The 20,984-nt window shown below is 41.9% G+C and overlaps 1 protein-coding gene across 1 annotated transcript in view; it reads right to left on the bottom strand.

The window, feature by feature from the left end:
- SCN3B (sodium voltage-gated channel beta subunit 3) overlaps positions 1–20,984 on the bottom strand; it is a 125,497-nt gene that overhangs the window by 34,242 nt on the left and 70,271 nt on the right. The window contains exon 4 of the mRNA XM_044996792.1: positions 1,182–1,362. The gene's annotated coding sequence lies outside the window, so the exon portion shown is untranslated. The remainder of the gene's footprint in view (positions 1–1,181; positions 1,363–20,984) is intronic.

Consider the following 20,984-nt stretch of genomic DNA (forward strand, 5'->3'; position numbering starts at 1 on the left):
GGATGACCTTTTGGGTGGCTTATAGTGGAAGAGTCAAATGGCATTTGACCTGTATTGAGCTGCACATGAAGAATGTGTTTACAAAGATCATATTTCAAAAATCTAGCTCTATGGGAGTGCAAAATTAATTTTGGTCAGTCACCATTTTAAATATCTGCACTAAATGAGTGATTCTTAATCCTTTAGGGTTTTTTCCCAAATTGCAGTGAAAACTCCAACCTTTTAACAAGTTGAAAGACTTTGATTTCTCTCCCGGCCTCCAATATTTTTGGAGCAGCTTACTGAACTGATCAAAATGCTCACAAATTAAATACTTCCGCCCTAATTGTACTGCTCCTGGACTCAAATGCTCTAATAACCAAATTCTGCCCTCAAACAGGCTCTTAAGGAAGGTCTAATGTAGACAAACACTTCCCTCTATTGTTTAATAGGTTGTTCTAGTCTCAGGGCCAAATTGATGGTGTTGGAGAGTGGAGTCTGCTGCTTGGGTACAACTTGGGCAGCTGCAAAGCAAGCTTACTCTGAACAGTCTGCTAGTGCATCTCAACCCTGCTCTGGAGATAAGTTCAGTCTCCAGTTTCCATGTTGACATTGCCACTAAAGGATTCACTCAGTGCAACTGGTAGAGGTTTTTCCTAATAGCATGGATGGTTTCCCACTTTAGGAAATGTACTAAGACCCACCATCTCCTCTCATGTAGCCCATCAAACAGCCATCAGATGGGAACAAACTTGAGCACCGACAACCTGACCTGGAGTCAGGGTTGGTGATGGATAGATCTATATTTTGTTCATTAGAATAGGTGGAAAAGCCACTCAAAACATTGAAAAAAGTTTCCTTTTTTAAATAAAAAATAAATTCAGTCTGGAGCAATAAAGTAAAACTAAATGTAAATTTCTAAACTGACCAGCTCTAACCACTACCAAGCATGTAAACTATCTCTTTGCATTCGACTGTTTCCCCTTAGAAGAGAAGGGAACACTCTCCTTCCTTTTGTTCTCAAGATTTCAACAAGCGTCAGCTGTATGTTTGTAAAGCAGCTTTCACATGTAGCGCAGTTCTACACCAAAGTTGGAAGCAGAGTGCAAAATAAGAGCAGTTTCCAATGTATAAATAAATCAACTCCTCCATAGTGAAGGATGGATGGATGGATGCATAAAATGGTAGATCCTAATACTCACTCCAAAAACAGGAAAGGAGTCTTGGGATCAGAGCTGTTTTTCCTGTCAGATCCTGCTGTAATGAGGTCAACCCAGTCCTGGTTTCAATTAGGATTTCCTATTGCAACGCTTCCCAGCCCATGCCTCAGGCAGTCTATGGTGGTGCTCACGTGCAACATGACCTCTTTTCTTTCTGGTGAAGCTGGGAAAAGGGAGGAAAGAGCAGTCAATCACACAATCCATGCTTGGGTTTCTAGCTGATAGTTCTGAGCAATTTATCACAGCACTTTTCAAGGTGAGGGCCCCATGGGGTTAGCAAAGACAAGCCAGCAACCAGGACTGAAGTGGGGCTTTCAGCTATGTTAGGTAAAGAGAAAACTAGAGGGGGGAAAAATCACTAAATGTACATTAGTTTAACACAAATATTTAACCCTTAATTTCCCTGAAGTAGTGAAGGTAAATAAACTAATTATTCTTTCATTTCCCCTTAATGGCAGCCTCAAACCTCTCATTGCCACTTATCCTTCTCTTCAAAGGATGAGCATAGGAAGCAAATGTCTGGAAAGTGGGCACAATTTCCTGCAGCAGGTGAAGTGAATCTCATGGAATCACATATCCAAGAATCAGGGAGGGTTTCTGGGACTGTGGAGAAAATGTGGTTTGGGATTTGCTTGGAGCAAGGGTCTTGGCCTGCCTTGCCTAACAGGAAACCTGGGAACTGCTCCCCATACCCAATCTAGATTAAACCTAGCTCAGGTTTGTCTATATGAGCTGCAATCTCACTCCATGGTTTAGTAGGGGCATGCCCTCTGACTCTCCCCAGTAATCTAAAGCCTAATACAGGACACTCAGACTGACAGCCAATTAATAACACAGCATTGAACAATGACAAGTCATTGAAAAGACACTGACCACAGCAGAACCTCCACAGTGAGGGGGTTGGAATCCTATTTAGCAGTGCTGAAACCTTCATATGGGACCCTCAGAAAAGGAACTGAGCCTTTTATTCCTTTGAGATAAACACAGATTTGTGGAGGCTGGGTGTGCTATTTACAAACTCATGTATGGGAACAGAAAATAGGTCACCAACCAGCATATTTGAAAGATGAAAAAATCTGCACTTTGGTTCCCTCTTTAGGCAGGGACTCAATCACAGCGACAAGGCAAAGGGTTCTCCAGCTACATCAGAAAATCCTCTCAGTTAGTGCTACCAGACATAGCAAAGGCTTTGTTACAACACCAGATTCGTCATGGACAAAGGAGCTTTCAACTACTTCCCAAGTGACCTATATAACAAACCCAACCACATTAAAGGTTGAGTAATAGCCTCACTGAAGGCAGAAAGTGGCCTGGCTTGTTTTGGCTCAAGAAAGGATTTCAGTCCCCTTCATGATTCTGGAATCTAAACCAGATCAGGTTTAGACTTAGCACAGAGGCAGAGCTACGTCTCTGAGATACGCACTTTTGAGACTGAAGTGCTCCAGGAGGGGATGCAAATTATTTGTTGTAATTTTTCATGAGTTAATTCTCCTGCACCCAATAATTCAGTCATTCTGATTTTATCAACTTCTACCCTTGGGCTCACACCACACCTTTCCTGGTTCCACTGAGCAGGGCCATCCAACCTGCCTAGGAAAGAGAAGGACAGGGCAACAGAGAGACAGGTTTGCTCAGCAGCTCTTCTAGAAAGAGCACATCAGCATGTGTATTTAGGACCAGTAAGTGGCTTGTTTCCAGTAAGCAGATCATTTCCAGTCAAGTAACACCCTGCATGTTGACCAAAATCAAAGCAGTGCCCAGTGATTTGACATTCATAAGGGAAAGTTTGCCTTTCCTTTGTTATACATGAATATTAAAGGCCTGATTCTTTAAAGGCAGAAGCGCAGAGCAGGCTGCAAAAATGAGCAGGTATGTGCATCCGTTTGCACTCCATTTACCATGGCTGTGCATACAGAGTATTTGCACACCCTAACCCCAGCTGGAATGGTTACTTTGTGCAGTCATAGTAACCGCATGCAGAAGTTAGACATGCACTTGCATTTTTGTGTATGGCCTGCACTCCTGGTGTTCTGAAAATCAAGCCTTAAGAAAAGTGAGGGGGGAAATCTCAAAAAGGTTCAGTGTGTAGACTCAGATCATAAGTTACTATGGCTAGGCCTTTACATTGTATATTATGTATATTGGGCACTTTACAAAGCCGAGCCACCTCTACCCCCAGCACCATCTAATCTGGTTTAGATGAGATAATCAGACAAGACAGAAGCACAGGAAATGATTCAAGTCAGGGAAGCTGAAGAAGGGTGAGGAGACAAACATAGGAGTGGTTCATGGCATGGAAGGACTGGTCTTTAAGGATGCATATGAAGGAGAAAAGAGAGAATGCTTTGCAGACAAGAACTGGGGACAGTTCGGACACATTTAAGGGCTCCAGCTGCAGGAGCAGAAGCAGGTTATGAATTCCCTCTTAGATCAGGAATGCTAAGACCTGGGCCTTTCATTCAGCTCATTATAGAGACAAGGGCCATTCGTAAAATTTCAGAACTGGGCTTACATCTGTGAATCTCTTTTTGCCTTTTGTCCCAAAGCTTGTCAGTTTCTCTTACGAATGGAAGCCAAGAGTGCTCTGCAGCTGACAGCAGGTGCTCAACTCCTTATGGGATTGGACCCTTTTTGGCTCTAGCTCATCTCTCTATGGAACATGAGCGCATGAAACTCATTGACCTAGTGAGGAGTATTTGGATCAGAAATAGTAATAATGAAGAATAGCCCTTTATAATATATAGGTGCCAATGTCTGATAAAATCCGAGTGACAATCCTTTTTTGTTAACTAGTGATCGAGGGTTCTTGGATTTAACTGATCACTAGCTACAGGTCCATCCTATGCGGGGACATAATCATTAAGTCAATTGCCAGTTTTGACTACATCTGCTGTCGAGTCATATTTCTGCCCTTCAGATTCCTGTGTGTTGGTATTTGCATGCTTCGCCACCTCCCCAGCACTGATTTACAAGTTGTTCTGCCAGGCTTATGGGATTTTTTACATAGAATCCAACAATTGAGTCAAGAATGCTTTAATGCAACAATATCTTTGCAACTCATGCTCAGGCAAGTTGGGCGAATCAAAGGAACTGCTTTTGCAACAAGAAATTCACATTGGGCATTTCAGATTTAAAAAATAAAGGCTGCTTTTGATAGCTATAGATAACGCATGGAATATTCAAAAGCACCTAAGAGGTTTATAAGGACAGCTGAGCAGGAAAAACATTTTCTGTCCTGTGAATATTTTTGAGAATTCTAATTTTTTCTCCATCTTAAACCAGGACAAAAAGTCAAATTCTCTAAAATATTCACAAACTGACAAAAAAAAAAATCAGGCCAATCAAAATGCTTTGTTTTGATAATTTCAAAATAACATTTCAATTTGATCCTGACATGTTGTTCTTTATTAACTTTTTTTTTAAGTTTAAATTTCAAAGCAAAAAGTCATTTTGAACTGGAAATTTTTTCATTCAAAAATGTCATTTTTTTTTCAAGTTGGGAAATTCATCCAATCCAACCCTGTTCCAGGAACAGTATAAATATTGATGACTCCCCAGTTTTCAGTAAAAAATGACTCCCTGAAACATTCCGGACTAGCTGTACACTTAAGAGTATAGGCCACACTAAAAGTCGATGGGACTTGTGCCAAGTCATCTAGAAATTCCTGAAAATCTCATCCAGTGGTGCCTGGTTTTCTTCTCACTTACTCTGACAACCTCAGTGGAATTCTTTCTGATTTACACCAGTGCAAGTTAAAGGGGAATCAGGACCCGTGAATTTTCAACTGGCCAATGGAAAGCCTACATTAGTTTAGGAGGACAAAATATTTTCAGTGGACAACCAGACTGGTCGTACCAGATTAGAGTTTTGTTATAAGGGGCCTGATCTTACCTAGGAGTCAGGAAGCTCTGCAACTCACAGGAGACAAGGTAACTTGCAGGATTGGGTCCAAGGATAATCCATAATATCCCCACCAGAGGGAGAAGTGTAAAACTGGTGTTAACCACAGGGACCTGGAAATGGTGACTGGGTATTCCTGAAGCATGCCCTTTAACCGGCATGCGTTGAGAATTTTATGTACTATAGTAGGAAAGGCTTGGTGCAGGTTGTTAGCACTTTTTGTGTCCTGCCATGAGGGTTACGAGAAGCAGTCACAAAATTCAACAACTCCTGTGTGTGAAGGTGTTGCAGTCTCTTGTAAATTTATGAAAGTATCCTGATCCTGTGAGAACCATTAAAATATAATTACAGATGGACAAAATATCCTGGTCTTTCCTGATATTCTCCTCTGCTCTACCAACACTAGCCTCAGCACTTCTTTCATCATTTCTTTCTCTTCCTCCTGCCTATGCTTTTCTCTGTGCTGCCTCCTTCCCGTGGGGTGCCCACACCAGCCCTGTTTGCCAAGCCACCCTCTTAAAAAGTCCTTCCTATATTCTCATGTCTGCTGAGCCACCTGCCAGAAATGAGTTAATACAGAACAAACAAACAAAATGTGACACAACTATCAAGATGGGCACTGACTAATGGGTTTGGTATATAGGCCCCGATTCAACAAGGCACTCTGTGGGCGGTCAGCTGTTTGTATCATTAGTTACTGACGAATATATCGTTTGATAAGTAACAGTGGGATCCATGGTTTTATGACTGAAAATGTTATCCTACCCTCAGTCCACCCCATTTTGTTGCTTTTACTTGCTATGGCATGTCTGACACTTAGCCTGGAAATGCTTATGGCAAGGTATTTCAATCAGATTTGCAAAGGTCTGTTTAAGTGCCTAAAGATGAAGATAAATACCTAGTGAAATTTATAAAAACATCTAAGCAGGTTAGGTGCCTAACTCCCACTGAAAGTTAACAAGACTTGGGTGTTTAACTCAGGCATTTTGGCAAATCCCAGAACTCCTATCTGTATCTTTAGGTACCAAAATACCTTTGCAAGCTGATCTCTTCTCTGAGAGAGATATATATATATATGCACACACACACACACACACACACACACAGGGGCGGCTCCAGGCCCAGGCACGCCTGCGGGAGGTCCGCCGAAGCCGCGGGACCAGCGGACCCTCCGCAGACAAGCCGCCAAAGGCAGCCTGCCTGCCGTGCTTGGGGCGGCAAAATGCCTAGAGCCGCCCCTGCACACACACACACAAATGAGACAAGGGGCCATACTTACTAACCTATTTAGACAGATCTTTGTATGTGTGTGTGCATGTGGGTATTAAAACACCTAGAACACTTTTGGGTCTTGTAAAAGTACTAAACAATAAATTCTAGGCATAACTGCCCAATTATCCAACAATGCATGAAGGAGCTGAACAAATAGTGTATATATGAGGATTCCACCCATTCATCCTTATTTCTGTGTTTCATAGTGCTGGGAAACTTTTTAAATTGGGGATATGGTTCTGTGACTAAATTCGTTTGTTGGATCAAAATTAAGCTGCTGCAATCTATTAGTCTAGTCTCTCTGGCAAATATTTAGGTTTCTTTTCCTCTTGTGAGATCCTAATTTTACAGATGTTAGTTGGATAAATATTATTTTTGACCATTCTTTATTGTTCTTTTATCTTCTTAGTGCTTATGTTTTGTTTAAACATGCTAAATTAAGCACAGTCAGCCAGTCACTTAACCGCTCCAATCAGGAGAAAATTGTGTAATTATTCTTTATGATACAATATAATTCCTGTAGGGCCAATAATTTCAGGAATCTGAGATTGTTTATGATAATATTTTCCTCCATGAACTGCCAATGGCCCTTGTAGAAACTGTTTAGAGGTTACACTAGCCTTTTGCTCCTTCTAGAATGTAATTTATCTTCATGTAGTAGCATTAATCTAATAATTAGTGAAATTCAAGTATTCATCCATGAATACTTGAATGTAATGCTGATATTTATGTTATAAAATAATAAAAACAAATGTTATTTTAAGAATCTCCTATTTTGAATGAAAATCCAGAAACTTCTGAAATTTTGAATTACAAAATTCAAGTTATGTTCAAGCAAAAATTAAACTTTCACATCAAAACATGCAATACACCAAATTTCCACATATCCTGATGCAAAACACCATTTTGCACTGCCTTTCCCCTCCCCCCACCCCAAAGGGGAATTTTTAGAGTTATGAAATAGCCCAGAATTGAATTATTGATTTTGTGCATGTGAAATGTCTATAGAGGGGTTTACATTTACAAGTGTGCAAATATTAACCAATTTATTTTAATTAATGAGGGATTTATTTCATTTCTGTGCCTCTGATGAGATTGAAACTTCTTCCAATCACATCCACGGCATTGTCTGTCTATACTATACTGTCTGTCTAAGCATCAGAGGGGTAGCCGTGTTAGTCTGGATCTGTAAAAGCAGCAAAGAATCCTTATGGACGAACAGACGTATTGGAGCATGAGCTTTCGTGGGTGAATACCCACTTCATCTAAATTACACTACAATTTTAATGCCATTACTCTAAATTCGTTGAGGCAAAGACTGGAATGTCCTCTTAATGGTGGAAAGTATATGGATGGTGCTTAATAAGGCTTCAATTCAGCAAAGTCCTTAAGCACATGCCTATCTTTAAATATGCAAAGAATCCTCTTGATGCCAAGAAGGATGAAAACATCTCAAGAAAGGCTATTTTTATGGTACTTCCATTCAGGAACCAAAATCCTATTCTCAGGAGATTTCAGCTCTAATATCAAACTACAAGGAGTCTGCAAGATTTCCTGGACTCCTGGGATGCAGATGGAACTAAAGATCCCAAATATCCGAGGGTGGTTCTTCATTAACAGTTCCATCACCTCTTCCAAGAACTACTTTAAATGTTGTTTCCTACCCAGCCATCTAAGAGTTCAAAAGGGAAGGAGCCAGTCTCTCCATGAAAAAAGTGTAAAAGGAACTAAAGTTTTAAATTGCAATTAAATCAACTGGTTAGCTTGATAACCAATTACTGTAACGTGTGACTCTGGCAGTTTGGGAACCCATTTATTATCATTCACATTTAAATAGCACTTCTGTAATGTGCAAATGTTAATTATCCTCCTGGTGAAGGAAGGTCACTATTATTAGCCCCATTTCACAGATGGGGAACTAAGGCATGGGGAAGTGAAGTGACTTGCAAGTTTCCTTCCTGCTGATGTAAGACTGGGTTAACAATCCTATAAAGAATCGGAATATCTTATAAACACAAGGGTGTTTTTTTTACAATCATTAAGCCAATGTTACAAGCCATTGCCTCCAATTTCATACTGACAAAGTAGCATCTGAACTGACAGTATCACAGGTAATTGGGTAATAAGATCCCAATTTAAGAGTGCTTCAGATCATGGGATTTGATTGGGCTCATCATAGAAACAGGAGCTGTAATGTAGCCAGCCTTCTGTACTATAACTTCTGAGTCTGAATCATACCTCAGTGAAACCCTGTGTGATGATTCAAGAAAAGAAATGAATCAAAAACTCAAAGTTCTGAACATTTCAACCAACTCTAGTGTTAGTGTAAGAGCTAGAGAGTCAGGGAGAACCATTGGGCCTGTCTGAATCCATAAACCTCAGTAAAGAATCCCCATTATATTCATTAGAAACTAATCCTGTCTCTTCTATCATGAGGGACACTACAGGGCCGAGCAGCAAAGTTCCCAGAATTTTGATTTGGGCCCCCACAGTAGTATAAATATATATTATAAGAAACTTGGCTTATTTCTTCTACTTCCTGCTACTTGACCAACTCAGAAAAGAGGAAGGGAGGGAGTAAAAGAAAGATGAAAGGGATAGACAGAGAGAGGAAGGGAGAAAAATCAGCTTTTTAAATTAATGTTACTATTGGATTAAAAAGAGTTATTATAGCAAACTATACTTCCTATGACCAGAAAAGAGCAGAAGACACCGCTAGTGGCCTCATTAAGCTACAATCCATCAGAGCTCTTCATGGAAGATGTTTAACCAGAACACATATCTCCTGACTCCTAGTCCAGTGTTCTATCCACTGCTCTATACTGCCTGTCAATTTTCAGAGATAAGTAAAGTTCCTTGGACTTTCAAGTAAACTGATTTGTGGGTGAAACTTTGGTACTTAGAAGACCATATAGCATTACCTGCACATGCAATTATTTACACAGAATGAAGGACATCCTTTAACTATTCATCCAGCTATGGCACTTAATATATCCAGTGGTACAGGGATGGCTTTATCAGTGGAGTTTCAGCGAGGAAGATCTGATAAAGCATAGCTCATTCAGTAAGACATTTTAGTTATCCTTTGCCTTATCCATCTTCTCATATGGATTATCAGAATCGTGAGAGGATGTTGTACTTAGCAGTCCTTGCCCTATTTATAATCAAGTTGTTAATGAGTCCAGGATATCATCTATGGATCTCAATCCACTTCTGTTTCACCTCTAGTGTGGGAGGAAAGATATACCAGACACATTATTTCCTTCTGGTTGAGAGCCAGTTTCAACGATGCTGCAATCTCCTTTCCCACCCAGGCCTCAATCTTTCTTCCTCCCTGACATTTGTGTGGCCAGTTCTGCTAAATTCCTTGCCTGTGCCAGGGTTCCATTTGCTTGCACGCGACTCAGTGCATGCAGTTTCATTCACGATCCAAGTGCCTGTTCTTAAACTTCACATATTTAAATAGGATTGGGTGACATGGTGAATCCTTGATTCATAGGCAGTTTGTTCACAAAGCACTCCAATTAATCTAATCTTGATCCAACACTTAACGGGAACAAATATCTTTTCTACAAATCATCATTAAAATCAAATCTTTTTTCTTAGTATATCAGTGTAACGGAGTGAAACTAAACCCCTGAACAATATTCAAATTAAACCCCAGGAATATATACATACACAAATCAGTAACAGAGACAGTCCCATACCTAAAAGCTAGATCTAAATACCCTCTGAACTCTGGGAAAATTTAGATCCAAATTTAACCAATGCCACCTGATCTCATCTATATATACAGTCCTCTTAAGTGACAAGGTTCAGTGACAGTCCTGCTCACACTTAGCAGCCTGCCAAGGTGTGAATATGGCATACAGTGTGTGGCAAAGACCTACAGCAAAGAGGACACACAAATTATCAATCCAGGAAGCTGGAAATCATTCCTTTTGTGTAAAGACGTCGTGAAATCCATTAGGGATTTCACTATTGCTGTTGATTTTCTATGGAAAGTGCTCAGAAACTTAAGTGATGATCAGTAGAGCAAAACCTTAAAACAGATACTCCTGAGGGCATTCTGCTCCGAAAAATAAAAAATTCTGCACCAACAAATTAAAAATTCGACACACAATATTTTAAAATTCTGCAGGTTTTATTTGTCAATAGATAAATGCAGAGGTTCCAGCATGGCAGTGGGGAGCACCGGCGACTGGCTGCATGAAGGTGGGAGATCACCCTGTGGCCCCCCGACCCCAGGACATGGACTCAGCGGCAAGGCTGCATCTGACCCTAACAGTACAACGCCTGGGCCTGCCCCCAAAACACCCTGGGTCCCTGCCCAGCTGCACCATGTGAACCAGGTGTGGGCAAGCAAGCTCAACCAGACAGGATCCAAGTGTGGAGAGATTCAGGTGTGGGGTGAGAGGGTTCTGTGCGGGACAATCTGGGTGCAGGCAGCTCAGTGGGGAGTCTGGATGCAGAGAGACTTGTTGGGGGTGTGTATCAGGTGTAGGGGCAATGGGACTCTCCAGGGACTTCCAGGTGAAGGTAGTTGGGGCTCAGCAGAGAGGTCTGGGTGTGGGGCTTTCAGCAGGGGGGTGTCTGGGTACGGGGGGACTGGGGTTTGGTGGGGTAGGGGTCTGGGTACAGCTAGTTGGGGGTCAGTGGCATGGATGTCTGGATGTGGGGGCTCAGGGCAGTGTGGAGGGGTGGGGCTTGTTATGGTCGGGGTTTGAGTGCTGGGAACTCAGTGGGGGTGGTCTGGGGTGCAGGGGTGGAGGTTCAGTAGGGTAGGGTTCGGGTATGGAGTGCTAGGGGAGTTCTGAGTGTACGGAGTGAGGCTTGGTGGGGGTGTCTGGAAGGTCTGGAAGCATGGAGCTTGGGAGGATGAGGAGCAGCTCCCCATACAGTGACCCCTCTCCCCCACAGCTGAGGAGCGATGGGGGCAGGAAGTAGGGGAGGATGCTGAGCTTCCTGCAGCTGGGGGAGGTTTCTGGGGGTGGGTCTGACACAGCCCCAGCCACTCCTTGCAGGGGAAGAGGACGTCCTGTCCTCTCCTGCATGGCTGGGACTAGCAGCTGATTCCGGCTCAGTGTAGAAGCCACTGGCTGGGGTGTCCCCAGCCCTGCAGTGATTTCTGTCTCCACCAGCTGCTCCAGGCACCTGAAACAATGTACCTGTGCTGCCAGGGAATGGTGTGTGACTGCTCTTGCAGCTTCCCTTTGCTTCCCTGTCAGAAAGTCATTTTTCTGAAGAGAAGCAAAAAAATCTGTGGGGACCTGAATTCTGCGCACGCGCAGTGGCACAGAATTCCCCCATGAGTAGTTAAACAGATTAGATAAAGATATCTATCATCTCGCTTTCATGATTTCTGATGTAAATAAGTGTCCACAATAAAAATGAAGGGACACCAAACTGGTGTGCAACTTTAGTCACTTTAGAGCTAAGAATAATGATGTCCCTTGAAATGAGCAACACTCGAAAGGTATAATCACTGTGTGATCGAGAGCTAAATCTGACTCTCTGTATATTGTATATGCCACAGTATATAGGTGTGAAGCTCATCTTTTTCCTTAGGTGTTTGGGGTGGGGAAGGCTATTTAGTGGTGGTGGTGATTTTATAGTTGTTACAACTTGAGAAAGCAGTGTGGCCTAGTAGATCTGGCACTGGTGTGGGACTCAGGAGACCTGAATTCAATTCCTTGCCCTGCCACTGCTTTGCTTGGTGACCTTGGGCAAATCTCTTCCCTCTTTGTGCCTAAGTTTCCCCAGCTGTAATATTGGGATAATAATACTGAGCTCCTTTGGTAAGCACTTTGAGATCTATGGATGAAAAGTGCTATATAAGAGCTAGGTATTATTAGTATTAATTATTATTTGAGGTAGTTGTTTGTTAGTTATTTATTAAATGAATGACTATAAGTATTTATAAACCTTTAAAGATGATTTTAAAGGTCATAAGAACGTAACGGCCATACTGGGTCAGACCAATGGTCCATCTAGCTCAATATCCTGTCTTCTGACAGTGGCCAATGCTAGGTATCCCAGAGGGAATGAACAGAACAGGTAATCATCAAGTGATCCATTCCCTGTTGCCCATTCCCAGCTTCTGGCAAACAGAGGCTAGGGACACCATCCCTGTCCAATTCTGCAAGCCTTACTCAAGCTCAATATGCAAAGAATCAGGCTCTACATGTTTATACATGCATTTGTATTTTGCAATGTGTAAAGCACTTAAGCCCTAGAAAATAATATAAATAAATCAATATATACACTATCAACAGATCATTCTGTAATTGCTATGGATACAAATGAATTACCAAACAAGAGGAATATGAGGAATATGAAATAAAAACAAATTCAATTGTTCATTCAATTAAAATACTAAAATATATATTAAAAAAATAACAGATTTTTATACACAAATGCACGTGCAATATCAGTCAGTGATGCTATCCTTGCTGAGACATTTCCAAAATCTAATAGAGTACAATAGATTGTATTTGGTACATAGTGAATTAAAAATGTCAAATGTCAGTATCCCGTCAGGACCTCCATTCCATCAGGCCTGGAATCCTGTCTCTAGCTGCAGGAATTGCCAGTACTTGATGTTTTAGGGGAAAAAAAAGGGTGTGGGGGGATCACAATGCACCTGGCTAGCTATGGAATACTACATAACAGAAAACAATTCCTTCCACATCCTGGCTGTGATCAATTTTTGCCCCGAAGCATGAGAATTCATCTTTATCATTATCTTTGCCCACTTAAACTATAGTTATTATTAACTGGTCATAGAGAATTAAATAGAACACATACTCTCTCTCTACTTCAGAGTGAGTTAGATGACGAGAAACAGCAAGAACGAATGAAGTAGGGGGTGAGGCTAAAGCCTTCTGATTGTGTTGGTATAATGTGGACCTCACTCTGCCAGGAACTGGAGTCTGACAGTCAGAGTCCCAATTCAAGACAGCACTTAAACACATGCTCGGCTTTACGTATATTTAGGTGCAGTCTTGAATCAGGGCCTGAGTCACTTCTTATAGAAATCAATTAGCTGTCAAAAGATAACAGCTTTTATTCACTGTCAGCCTTAGCAACAGTCAAACTGGGAATTTAGAAACAAAAGGGTCTTGTATACTCCTTGAACCACCAAGCTCCTGCTAAATGTACTTTAAACCACCTGGAAGTGGACAGAGCACAGGCCGGGCTAGCTGACTTAGAATCTTGGCACGGTCAGAGTTTCTCATTTAATTGCAACTTTGTCTCTGTTTGCATTTAACAGGTGGATAGACTGGTTCTGAGCAACCTCTCAACAATATTTAGCATAAATCAAATTAAAAGGTATTTGCTTCCATGAGAAAAGTAGGTGAAAGGTCCTGTGTAGCATATTAGGTAGGATGGATTTTCCCATCACAGCTACACCAAGCTGTAAACACTGCACCCTCCCCTTTCTCGGGGAGGAGGTTTCTTTATTGTGGAGTTTATTCTTTACTGTGACATTTTTCCGGTCTTAGTGTGTCCAAATCCTGAGGTCCTTACTATACTTTTCCTCAGTCCCTTACTCAAGGACACTCTTACTGAAGTCAATGGGAATCTAATGGAGTAATACACTGAACAAGGATCTGCCTGAATAAAAGCTGTTATCTTTTGACAGCTAATTGATTTCTATAAGAAGTGACTCAGGCCCTGATTCAAGACTGCACCTAAATATACGTAAAGCCGAGCATGTGTTTAAGTGCTGTCTTGAATTGTTCTGAAGTCAAGCAGGCTCAGCTCCATTAGATCAGAGCTGCATTTTTCCCCATACAGTCCTGCATTTAGACATATGCTTTGGGGACGGTGCTGGATGGATTGCAAGAATTTCTCCCCAGCTCTGTCTCACTCCCCCCACCCCACATTTTTACCCCTCCTCTCCTTGTCTCCACCATTACACACATATACATCTGTATCCAGAGGCTATAAATCACTGCACCCTCCCCTTTCTCGGGGAGGAGGTTTCTTCATTGTGGAGTTTATTCTTTACTCTGACATTTTTCCAGTCTTAGTGTGTCCAAATCCTGAGGTCCTTACTATACTTTTCCTCAGTCCCTTACTCAAGGACACTCTTACTGAAGTCAATGGGAATCTAATGGAGTAATACATTGAACAAGGATCTCAAGCTTTGCACCCTGCTAGCATAAGTCCATACGTTTAAAATTGGTAGCGGACAATCAAAGAGGCTAACATTTGCAAAAGCAGTGAGAACGTGCATCATGAACGTAACACATTGACGATCTCCAGCACTCCAACAGATTGCCCCATTCCATGAAAAGCTGCTACATAAAAGGGTTTGGTAGTCATTCACTCTACCATTTAAAATTGTTTGTCACCCACCGGGGAATCGCTAACCATATTTCTGCCTGTAGAAACCTTAAGTGGGGTTCAGGGATAGGAATAAGACTGTTTCACCCTTCTATAGCCTCCAGGCCTTGGAATTCAAGGCTCTGTACAATTTATGGTCAACTAAACCTTACAACCCACCTGTGAATCCTGTAAATATTATTACAGATGAGAACACTTAGGTTCAGAGAGGTCGTTCTGTGCCAGAGTCTTGGTTCTTGGCTGGAAGCTTTTGCCAACTGTGAACCAGTACTTTGGCATTCACCCTTTAGCTCTTGCAAGCTGTGACGAAGCACTCTGGCGTGCACCCGCTAGAAGCAGTTGCAAGCTGTGAGCCAGCATTCTGGAATTCTAATCTGGAAGCACTCACAATTTCTGTGCTAGTGAACTGGCATTTTCATCTAGCAGAAACTCGCAGGTGAGACTGCAACAGCTGACGGTGATGGAAAAAAATTACCCATCTCTGTGAACAACCTACATGGGACTAACTGACTCATTCTTAACCACCTTCCAGCAGAGGTCATGCAGATTGTAAACATCTGGCCACACACACCTTACAACTCTCCAGTAAAGGTCATGCAGCCAGTCCAACAACTGGTCAATTATTGGTTAATTGGCTGCTTACAGTCTTAGGACCATGATGACCTGCTTTTCCTTCTACAACAAACCACAAGATGAAAGCTCTGGTATGGTAGCCCAAAAGGCAAAAGAAGCATTTTTGCCAAAGTAACCATTTTGATTATTGTGCTTTCAATATCGACGCAGGAAATAAGTAATATCTGACAAAGGATTGACTTTTGATGGGTCCTAGAGTTACTTGTGGTGACCCTGGCCACTGCTATATTCAGAGACCCAAATATAGATACAGAGGGCAACATCTGCATTTGGAAACCATTTCTTCGAATAGATTGCCATTCATAGTCAATTATGGATGGGATTTTCAAAAGCATTTAAGTGTTTCTTAAGTGACTTAGGAGCACATATCCTGCTGATTTTCAACAGGACTTGTGTTCTAAAGCCATTAAGCATTTTTGAAAATCCCACCTTGTGCTGATTGTTAGTAGTATTGCTGACATGTTATAACCGATATGGGTTAATAGGTCTTCTTCTTTAACTCTGAAGACTTGTGTTCACCCCAGAATTAACTGTTACCCTGAACACAAGTCCCATCCAAGCACAAATACCCTTAACTTGAGTGCGGTGGTGCCATTTACTCGAGTTGGCTGGCCTGACAGGAGGTATAAAGCTTGAATGACCACAATTCATCAACCGCTAACACAACCACACTGTTCAGCTTGAGTGTTATTTCAGTGTGGCTTCTCTACTCGAGTGTAGATATTTCTGCAGTGAACACAAGCCCTACATCTTTGTCCCTTCATTTTGGGAGAGTGGGGGGAACTGCTTATTCTATCTTGGTATTTCTACTAATATGTCCATTATCACCATGGCATCTGCGAACCGTACTGACATTTTGCGTCATTAGCAGTATATTTTATACAGTTTGATACAGATTGTTCACCATTAAGAAGTCTATATTTACCAGTTGCTCCCATAGCATTACATGTCAGGTATTACTCTCTACATAAGAGTAGGAGAAATCTGCAATATTGCAAATACCACTATGTGGGAACCTTGATAAATGTTGACTTTGTAATGTCTCCCATTTTAGGAGAGGTGCAGAATGCTAAATTATTGATAGCAGCAAGACTTTGAATTACACATTATTGGAAAGATGTGACTTCTCCTAAGGAATTGTGGTATAGTAAAATATGGACTGTCCTTGTAATGGAAAAGCTTCCACACCAAGTATTTACACAAGAAAAGCACCAAAAAGTAGATGAGTATTTAGAAATTTGGTCACCCTTGTAAGAGTACTTAGAGGAGGAAGGCTCCTTTTTAGCCAAGTTCTTTGAATATTAATTGGATTTTGAATACGTTATAAGTAACATACAGTGTATTATGTTAAGATTTTATTGTAACTTTGCCTTAATAAAAAGTTAAAAATAATAAAAATAATGTTTGTTGGCACTCAGAGTATAATTAAATGTTTTACTATCATTAGTGTGTATCCTAATATTCCTAAGCAGAAAGTCCTTTGTCCTTAAGAAATAAATTGGAGCACAGGGTGAAATTTTTCACATTTGTAAACAAAAATAAAATAAAATTCCAGTTTTTTTATTTGGAGAGGAGGAAACACTTCTCTCAAAATTTTCGTCAAAGTTTTTAACTCGTTATAGAACTGGTTGCAATTTTTCTAATTTAGATGGGGGAAAAATGAAGAACAAACAAAAACTCCTGAACATCTCTAGTAGACTCAAGGGGCCAAGTTCTCCCTTTAGTTGCATGCATGAAACTTCACTGATGTCAGGTCGACACCCACAGTACGCCCCTGAACACTGCATGGGGTAACTGAGTGAAGAATTTAGCTGAAGGAATCCTAACATCCCAAAGAAACAAGGGACTTCCACAGTCCCGTGGGATAAAACTACCCTTTTACCACAAGAATTTTCAGTGCACAAGACTCTTCTCCATCTCTCTCTCAAAAACAAATTTATTACATTAAGTGCATATATGCATTACATGTAATGTAAAGTTTTTAAAGAGCCATTGTCAAGGTATTATTTGTATTTACACATTCTTTCCCCCATCTGCCTTACTGTTGTTTATAGATCTGGTTGAATTTGTTCCAACTTCAACATTTCAATTAAATTCAGGGGAACAAAATAAGGACAAACTTTGATTAGGTTTTTCTGAAATCCCCCATCAATATTTTTTAACTAACTTAAAGCTGGTTGAATTTTTTGGTTCTCAAAATTTTATTGACATTTCAAACCAAAAAAAAAAAAAAAGGGCAGGGGCAAGAAGGAGGAGAGATGTGTGCGATTTTGCTTCCTTTTATTGAATAACTATTATTTATTAGAACCCCCCTGGGAAACTTGAAACTAAAATATGTTTTCTTTACTCCAAAGTTCTTGTCATCTGACACCTGTTCAATACCCTATTTGAAATGAGTTGATAGTGTCAAGCCAGTTCCCTGCAGACAAGTATGCATCGAAGAAAAAAAGTCACAATTGGTACTCAATAACTGACCACCTTAGCACAGATCCCAGTGGTGGACTAGGCCACTGTTGCCAATTTAATGCAGTAGCCTAATGTGTCATACCGCAGCTCCTCATGATCCATACCCCGCACCCTTTTCATCATCTCACCTATTCCCTTCCTCTGCTCCACCGCTCCCATTCCAGTGACCCAAATTCTCCTTCCCTCTCACCTTTTGTCCTCAGCCATACTCTACCGCCTCCCTTTTTCCACCTCATCTCCTCCTAATCTAGTGCCTGTGGCGGTAACTATCCACCCTAATTGTTGATTTAACATAATAGTTTTAAAACAGCAAAGATGAATGTACTAAAAAAGTCATTTAAAAAAGAAAGGAAAACTAACCAGACGAGTATATAGCCAGCAAAGGGAGTAAGACAATATTGGACCGAGCCCTTAGACTGCAAACTCCTTGGTACAAAGTCTTATTTGTCTATGCAGCATCTTGCACTCTTCACACTTAGGCTATGTCTAACTGCAGTCAGAGATGGGACCGCAGCATGTGGAGCCATAGCTAGATCCAAGCTAGCTGGGGTAATGCCAATAAAACAGAGGTGAAGCTGCAGCAGAACAGACTAGCTACTGAAGTACATACACACAGTCCAGGGTGCACCTGCACTCTCATGGCTTCACTAGTATTGAGCTACCTACATCAAAGCTAGCTCAGGCTGTACTGCAGTCAGAGTTGTAGACAAGACATTCCCTTAGAAAACAACAATGGAAACCAAATGATGCTGTCCCCACTAGAGGTGGGAGCAGGGGCGGCTCTAGACGTTTCGCCGCCGCAAGCACGGCGGCATGCCGCGGGGGGTGCTCTGCCGGTCGCTGGTCCCGCGGCTTCGGTGGACCTCCCGCAGGCGTGCCTGCGGAGGGTCCGCTGGTCCTGTGGCTCGCCTGCGGGAGGTCCACCGGAGCCGCCTGCCACCATCCCGGCGACCAGCAGAGCGCCCCCCGCGGCATGCCGCCCCAAGCACGCGCTTGGCATGCTGGGGCCTGGAGCCGCCCCTGGGTGGGAGATTCCACGACAGGGCTGGGGTATGTTGGCAGGGATGGAGCGGGCAAAGCTTTCTCTAGGGCTGCTCATGCTGACTCTGGATAAATAGTGGACTTCATTCTCCAGTTATCAGTTCATCACATTTTCCCAGCACTAAATTCTATTGTAAACACAAAAAAAGGATCATTTCCCTTTGAGATGAGAATCACCCAAGCATCAAGAAAGTGACTAGTCAATAAAAGAAAGAATCTGAAAAATTCAGTCAGCTTCATTTGGTTGTGAGAAAAACAAATATTGTTTAAGAAAATCACTGTGTTTAGGGAAGACATTTCTATGGATCACACCTTGTTTTGATACCACATTGACTATACTTTCATTGGCTGCTAAATGCACCACAGGCAGCTATGGAGGAAGTGGTGAAGAGACATATTGCTATCAATTTTCCTCATTCTTCTTGCATTTTGTATAACACAAGTGAGGTAACTGCTCAAACAAATAACTCCAAGAAGGAGAGAGTGGAAATTGAAAGGACCAAGAAAAGTTCCCTTGTCACTGTCTTGCTTTGTGTCTAGCTGTTTTCCTCCCAAAATAACCTCCCAGGACAGCGACCCCGCAGTGAAGATTCCTTCCAAAACAAACGTGCCTTTGCAAGACATTTTCATGCTTCATTTCCTTTTTCTTTTCTCTTTCTAATTTATATTTTATTGACCCCCTGCTCAAATAAAAGAACCTCCCCATAAAATAATAAATCAATGGAAAGAAAGGGAAAGGAAAGGGGGCAGGGAGGGGAAGGGAAAATCACATCTAGGTTTCCTTACGCTAGGAATTAAATTAAAGATTTATAAGAAGTCAGACCCAATCTTTTCAAATTTGTCTGAGGTCCCATTTCTCCAAAGCATTATGCACTCCTTAGCTGCCAGGTTAGCCAGGTCACTGTGTCAAGCTTCTATCCCTGGAGGCAGACCTGCTCCTCCATCTAAGCAATACGAGTCGGTTGGCTACATGCACTCATCTAGAGTTAGAGAATTTCCAAGATGATGGGAAGTAATTTTTAAAGACCAGCTGTAGCCTGTTATGACTTCCTGGCCCAAAAGACCCTCACTAATTTAGGTTGCATGTGCCAGGGCTACAACAAGGATGTGTGTATAACTGTCAATCCTAGTCAATGTGGAAGCTCCTTGTAAAATGTTAAAAACTCCACTATGATTAAAGTTGATTCATGTTTAATTTCTTTTCTTGCTAGGTTTCCCTTGCATTTCCTTTATGAACAGAGCTATCAAATTATTAGGTGCAGAATGACTGGCTCAGAAGTTGGTAATAGGCCTTGGAGACTTTCCCCTCTAGTTCACTAGTTGAAATTAACCCAACAGTTGTTTTTGAAAAATGATGTCATCCAGTGACTGCTTGGCGGCCTGCGTGAAATGTGTTGGTGAATCTCAGCCCATCTGGCAGGGAACAAATGTCCACATCACAGAGATCACCACCGCAGTTAACACAAACTGACAACTTGCTGCTGTAGCAAACTAAGCAGAGGCACCAACGACTGAAGGAGGCACAGAGAACAAACTCTCCCCTCCCACTCAGCTGAAGGCCCTCCAGCTCAAGACTAAAGGACACTAACGGACAGGCAGCCGGATCAAAAATCCAGAAGGGCTGGGTCAAATCCTTTTGTAAAATTACAATGTATCCCCCATGGGACACACTGTAACCATGGTGATGGTGCAGAACCCCCCCCCCCATTGATATCAAAGGGAGTCATTTGCCTGGAACAGGAGCAGAATATGGCCCACCACTTGCAGCCGGGAAGTAAGATCTTTTTGCCTAATGATTCCCCACATTTAACTAACACTGATTATCTTTCTTGTGTGTCTAGTGCAGCCTCACATTAACCTGGCTCTTTCTCTGTTAGGCTAGGCTATGTCTGACCTTCGCGTTGGTGAGGGGGACAGGGGGTGCAAGAAGCCTGCTTGTTGTGCTCCACCCGGTCTTTGTGCTCTCCTGAGAACAAGGTTGGCTTCCTGCTAGGCCTCTTTTGATTACAAGCCAATCCAAACATAATGGAATGGGTGGAAGCAGGGCCAAGGGTTAACCGTAAAGGGAGTAAGAGAGGGAAAAGGCAACATCTCCCCATACTCTGTTAAAGGGGTGATTT

Source organism: Mauremys mutica, chromosome 22 (genome assembly GCF_020497125.1).
Source record: "Mauremys mutica isolate MM-2020 ecotype Southern chromosome 22, ASM2049712v1, whole genome shotgun sequence".
Taxonomy (NCBI): domain Eukaryota; kingdom Metazoa; phylum Chordata; order Testudines; family Geoemydidae; genus Mauremys; species Mauremys mutica.